The sequence below is a fragment of the Triticum aestivum genome, chromosome 5D (assembly GCF_018294505.1).
Source record: "Triticum aestivum cultivar Chinese Spring chromosome 5D, IWGSC CS RefSeq v2.1, whole genome shotgun sequence".
NCBI lineage: Eukaryota > Viridiplantae > Streptophyta > Magnoliopsida > Poales > Poaceae > Triticum > Triticum aestivum.
In genome coordinates this window covers 28,878,902-28,885,422 of record NC_057808.1, presented here as the reverse complement: position 1 = coordinate 28,885,422, position 6,521 = coordinate 28,878,902, and the positions used below count along the sequence as shown (strand labels likewise).

The following is a 6,521-nucleotide window of genomic DNA, read 5'->3' as shown; positions in this document are numbered from 1 at the left end:
TGATTATAAAGATGCTCTACAGGTATATCCGAAGGTGTTTGTTGGGTTGGCATAGATTGAGATTAGGATTTGTCACTCCGAGTATTGGAGAGGTATCTCTGGGCCCTCTCGGTAATACACATCATAAGAGCCTTGCAAGCAAAGTGTCTAATGAGTTAGTTGCAGGATGATGTATTATGGAACGAGTAAAGAGACTTGCCGGTAACGAGATTGAACTAGGTATGAAGATACGGACGATCGAATCTCGGGCAAGTAACATACCGATGACAAACACTACAAGAAATATGTCAACTTGCGACCATCACTATTGGTCACTGAACGGTCATTGTTTTTCATTTGTGACCTTTTTTGACCAAAAACAGATGGTCAAAAGTTGATGGTCGTAAACTGAAATTAACGACCTTCTCTGTGAGAAGGTCGTGGACGGCCACGACCAAAACAAAAGGTCGTTGATCCTATGACCTTCTGTTTTGGTAGCTAGCTCTCTGCCCAGGCCACGTCGAATCCGACGTGGCAAGCTGGTGTGGCAAAATTGCGACCAAATGAAAAGGTCGTTGACAAGATTCAGCCCAGTCCAGTTCGGTGTATATATGGGCCGAGCCCAGTAATTCAGCCCATTTAATATATTATTTTCTGTTAATTTTTGTTAGCTACATGGGCCTGGCCTAACAATTCAGCCTTTTTATATTCACAATTCGGCCTTTTATATTCTAGGTCGTGGCCTTTTAATATTCAATTTCTTATTATTTTCGCCCTTCTCTAACGTGTTTTTTCCATTAAATAAATAGCTCCAGTCCAAATTTGTTTGGGCCATGGCCAATTCAGGCCCAGTACTATTTCCTGTCATATTCAACCCATATGAAGTAGCATGTACACAATTTTCATAATCTTCATGTCATTTAAAGCAGCATGTACACAGAGAATACAACATTTAATTACACAGGAATACATCATCTACACACTTTGCCTTAACTTACTACTACATCACATCTGATGTGCTCCAGATGCGACAACTTGCCTTCCTATAAGAACACTCCAGTTCTGTCTACTCACCCCCATTCACATGCAACATAAGAAGCTAGTGTAGAACGCCATCTTAACCACATCCGTAGCACCATAAACTGGTGTAGAGCCAGAAGCTTCAGCAAGGAGGCGTAGGCTCCACCCTTGCGTCCGGTGGCACCTGCAGGGAGGGAGAGAGACTGAGAAGCAAGCAAATAAAACACTAAAGTTCAGGGCAACCAAGCTCATGCTAGTGATCAACCAAGCAAGCAAATAAAGCAGCTAGTAAAAAGCAAATTAGTTGCTCACAACAAAAGGTGGATAAATCGGTTGCCATCTCATAGCAAAAGGTGGATATATCAGTTGCCATCTCACAGCAAAAGGAAAATTAGCTATGCAAGGGAAAAAACAGAAAATGTATTAAAGATCACAATACAATGGCTCAATGCCTGAAGCTTTTTCGCTTACGATAGGAGATTATACAAAAAAGAATACAAGATGCCTCTGAACAGGAGCAGAGCAGGTATAGAGCACCTATGTTAATGCTGCCCATACAATTTATTTAACTCTTAGGTTCATATTAAATTCAAATAATCTGGGACGGTTCAAGAAACAAAAATGTGAAGCAAATAGCATCTTCAGTTCAGCAACAGGTTCTACATACACTTAGAGCAGCACGGGACAGTAAAAACAGTGAGCAAAAACCAAATGAGTTGCTTTACCTCTAACTAGTTCGTAACAATTTGACATAATCTGGGACAGTTCAACAGATCAAAATGTGAAGCTAACATCATATGCTCAGCTGACAAACGATGCATATGTAACTCCTCTACATTCTATAGTACCACACTAACAGAACTACATCTCTAGACACAAGAACAAAGCGGTACGTTGATGACATGCTAGGCATCAGTTTTAAAAAAGCTCGACTTTAGATCATCAACAAGCAGAAAGCCTCAGCGGTCTAAATGTTCAGCACACCATCATCAGATCACCGACGAGCAGGACCGGATACGACCCATACACAGCAACTAGGGAAAAAACGGGATCAAGCAGACATGGAGGCGGGTACCTTCTGGTTGACAAGGTCGAATGCCCTCTTGTGCACCCGCATCTCAAACCAATCCCAGGTGTTGGTACCTATTTTACCAAAACAGGAAAACATAGTTACACTCTGTTTACTTTCAAATCATCATAAGAAACTACAGCATAGCAAGAGTAGCAGATGACTGATTTGTGATGGGCTGAGTATTAGGTTTAAAAGGCTCGATTTTGAAACATCAAATGTATTAGAATAATCATATGAATCATCATTTGCTCAGCCCATCTACCAAGTGCAACTACTTCATCATTCTAGGTAAATTAAGATGTTAAATGACTAAAACTAGTAGTATGCTACAATCATATGGTACTGGTTAAAAATGTGACCAGATGACTACACTTGAACACATCACTTGCAATGCCTACTGGAAGGAGCAAGTGTATAGAAGAAAAAAAACATTAGACAGGCTGGCCATCAGTCTTTAAAACCTCGATTTTGTATTCCTCAAAGAGAATCTCAGGAATATGTTGTTGTAGCATCATCTGACCAGCCAATCCATCAGTTTTTAGAGAAAGCACTGTAGAAATTTCCTATGCCCAAATGACCAGCCAGATTTAAAACAAACAAAACAGCAAGGTGATGCCATGACCAAATCCTAACCAGAATGCATTTAATAAAATGGATTGCTTCTAGCTGCTGTAGTAACGACATGTAAGTTCCATTAGGCCATGATCAAGTACCCCAAACCATTGCATGCTTTGCAAAATAAAATACTAGATGAATCTCACTAACAGGAGCACTAGGTGATTTATGGAACAAAACATGGCAGTGTATGTCTGAAGACAGGTGCTGCTTGCCGATGTTCTCCGCATAACTATAGGCTGACCGTCAAGTTAGCATTACAGAAAGCGAAAAGGAAAGTGGAAAAGACATGGTAGCCTATAGTTATGCGGAGAACATCGACAAGCAGCACCTGTCTTCAGACATTGTTGGCTTGCAGCCGCAGGTATCCTTGCTTCAAGTCAGGTCCAGGAACTCTTTGTGTGCAGATCAAGGCAGAATAGCAGCCTCGGTCGTCCAGCCGCACTTCGCTGCAGGAAATCAAACAAATGGCTGAATCATCTTGGTAGAAACATAGTAAAAAAACTGCTAAATGGACACTAGCAGCAAAATGAGCATTGTGCAGCAAAAAAAGCAAGCAGGAGCTAATGGCCTAGGAACTACTAGTAGCACAGTGAAACGAGGTGAGTACGGTAGATCTAGGCGGCTGGATACATATGAACTAGTATAGGCAGGCAGCAGCATCTCTTCTCTGAATCTCATGTCCCCGCCCCCATGATGATCGATTTACTAGCTGTTGTTTGCAAGCAGCGAATCACCGGATGGTCTTGTTACCGTTCGTCTGGCCATCAGGCTATAGCAGGGAACAATGAGGTGTTTAGTTGGATGCAGATCATAATTTCAGAACACATCAAAACTGACCATGGAAAGCATGATAATGGCCTAAGTAGATCTGAGATTTCACACAAAAGTGGCAAGTAAACTAGTGCAGAAGTGTATCATGTCTCCTGAAAAGTACGATCCTAGGACTCCAATTGCATATCAGATCTAAAATACAAAACGAAATGACTAATCATCACATGTCGGAGGCTTAAATTAGGAACTACGAAGAGTTCATGTTCCTGACCAATTCAGAAGGGTCGCGCGGATCGAACACTAATTGCTGCATCCTCGCGTGAAAACAAATAGACCTACATGGAAAGGTAATCGAGTAATACCATCACAGCTCAAATCGTGCATCAATTATAGCCTAAATATTCCAAACCAGAGAAGATCTGACAACTGAACCGCAAAACATTTCGCGGCACAACCCGAATCGCAACCCAGATCCACGATGGGAAACCTTCTCCAACCAATCAACACATCCGAGCAACTGCATACGAGTCGACATGAGAAGCGGCAAGAGGCGGGAGATGGGGTATGACGAACCTGGATGCCGTGCTTGAGGCAGTAAAGTTCCCAGCACACATTGCCGACCTGGATGCCGGCCTGCCCATGGTGGTGAGTACTCATGAGGAGGGTGCGGGTGGCGAACTCGACACTGATGGTAGACTTGGACTCAAGGTAGAACGCGTTGCGGGTGAAGTGGGAGAGGATGTTGGACTTGCCGACGCCGGACGCCGGAGTCATTGTCCACCCGGTGCGCCATGTGTTTCCGTCGCCGCCCGCCGACGCGGATCCTGCACCAACCACGCGGCCGAGATCCAGTCGAGGTGGAGATTAGTCGTTAGGTGAGGAGACGGAGGAGGACTGCGGGATCGAGCAAGGTGCAAGGTGAGCACCGGAGTGTGCTGCGCACCGCCGGAATTGTCCGACCTAGATCTAGATGGCGGCAACAGAGAGGGACTTGGTGAGTGGATCTGGCCGTCGGCTCTCTCTCCCTCTCTCGTTCTTCGGTGAGGGGAGAGGAGGGGGAGAGGGCAGCGGTGGTTGGGTTGGCGCCGGCGATGGAGTGGAGTGGAGGCCGACCAGGGTTGGGGAGAGGATGGAGGCGAGCGGCGGCGGCGGCTAGAACTGCAGGGGATCGAGAGAGAGCGAGGAGGAGGTGGGATCTGGGGGGTCGAGGGGAGGTGGGTGGGTGAGTTAGGGTTTTTTTCTCGGGAGAAGCTCCCCGATTGGATGGGTGCACCATGGATGGCTCAGATTGAGTCCAATTTGGTGATACGCGTGAAGGCGGTTCCTCGCATCTCATTGGTCCATCCAATCCACTCTGATTTTCTAAACATAACAAAGGCATAGTTTGTCAAAACGATCTCGTATTTTGCATAAGTGTGCATATTGGAATGACAAACAATATTTCCAAATAGTGCTTTCATTTTGTTTGCACAAAAAACTCATTTTCTAATTTTTGAGTGTCCAAAATGAGTTTTTTTGTGAAGGACCTAGCAAATATTTGTTGCAAATTTGGACCAAATCATTTTTATAAAATAATAGGCCATATATAATGCACAATTGACCAAATGGTTGGGTGTCAAAAGTTTCGATCCACCTCTCGTGAAAAAGACAAATTTCTGCCGGTTCAGTATGAAGCGGGTCAAATTTGAACTGCATCTGCCTCATAGTTTCCTATTTATTTTTTCCAAAAATAATTTCTAGGTACATAAGTATCTATTTCATCAGAGAAACACAAAAAGTTTTCCAAGATTCAACCACTAGCTAGGAACGGCCATGCCCGCTGTTTTGACTGCATTTTGAAACGGGCATAAAAAATTCAAAAAAAAATCAAAAAATTGGAAAACATTCGTATTGTGTCATTATATGTGACCAAGTTACTAGGAAAAGTAATAAGCTTGTAATACGGTAATTATTTTTAAAAAGTGTGCTCAGAAACGAGCTATCATGTGTGAAGATGCATGGCTTTCAAGCCAAATGATCAATGGCCACATTCATGGCATAGTTTGTTCAAATGATCTCATATTGTGCACAAGGGTGCATCTTGGAATGGCAGACAATGTTGCCTAAGGAAGTTTTCATTTTCTTTGGACGAAAAATTCATTTTCTATTTTTCGAGTGCCCAAAATGAGTTTTTTTGTGAAGGACCTGCCATACATTTGTTGCAATATTGGACCAAATCATTTTTATAAAATAATAGGCCATATATAATGCACAATTGACCAAATGGTTGGGTGTCAAAAGTTTCGATCCACCTCTCGTGAAAAAGACAAATTTCCGCTGATTCAGTAGGAAGCGGGTCAAATTTGAACTACACCTGCTTCATAGTTTGCTATTTCTTTTTTCCACAAATAATTTCAAGGTACATAAGTATCTATTTAATCAGAGAAACACGAAAGTTTTCCAAGATTCAACCACTAGCTAGGAACGGTCATGCCCGCCGTTTTGACCGCATTTTGAAACGGGCATAAAAAATTCAAAAAAATCAAAAAAATTGGAAAACCTTCACATTTTGTCATTATATGTGACCAAGTTACCCAGAAAAATAATAAACTTCCAATACGGTAATTATTTTAAAAAGTGTTCTCAGAAATGAGCTATCATGTGTGAAGATGCATGGCTTTCAAGCCAAATGATCAATCTTATGGCCACATTCATGGCATAGTTTGTTCAAATGATCTCATATTTTGCACAAGGGTGCATCTTGGGATGGCAAACAATGTTGCCTAAGGAAGTTTTCTTTTTCTTTGGACGAAAAATTCATTTTCTATTTTCTGAGTGCCCAAAATGTTTTTTTTGTGAAGGACCTACCGTATATTTGTTGCAATATTGGACCAAATCATTTTTATAAAATACTAGGACATATTTAATGCACAATTTACAAAATGGTTGGGTGTCAAAAGTTTTGATCCACCTCTGGTGAAAAAGACAAATTTCCGTCGATTCAGTAGGAAGCGGGTCAAATTTGAACTGCACCTGCCTTATAGTTTGCTCTTTATTTTTTCCAAAAATCATTTCTAGATAC

The 6,521-nt window shown here is 42.2% G+C and overlaps 1 non-coding gene across 1 annotated transcript; it reads right to left on the bottom strand.

Moving 5' to 3' along the window:
- Window positions 1-2,512: 2,512 nt before the first annotated feature.
- On the bottom strand, window positions 2,513-2,592 carry LOC123126910 (small nucleolar RNA SNORD36). Its single transcript, XR_006462115.1, has one exon. It is a non-coding gene; the product is annotated as a small nucleolar RNA SNORD36 (small nucleolar RNA).
- Window positions 2,593-6,521: the final 3,929 nt, after the last annotated feature.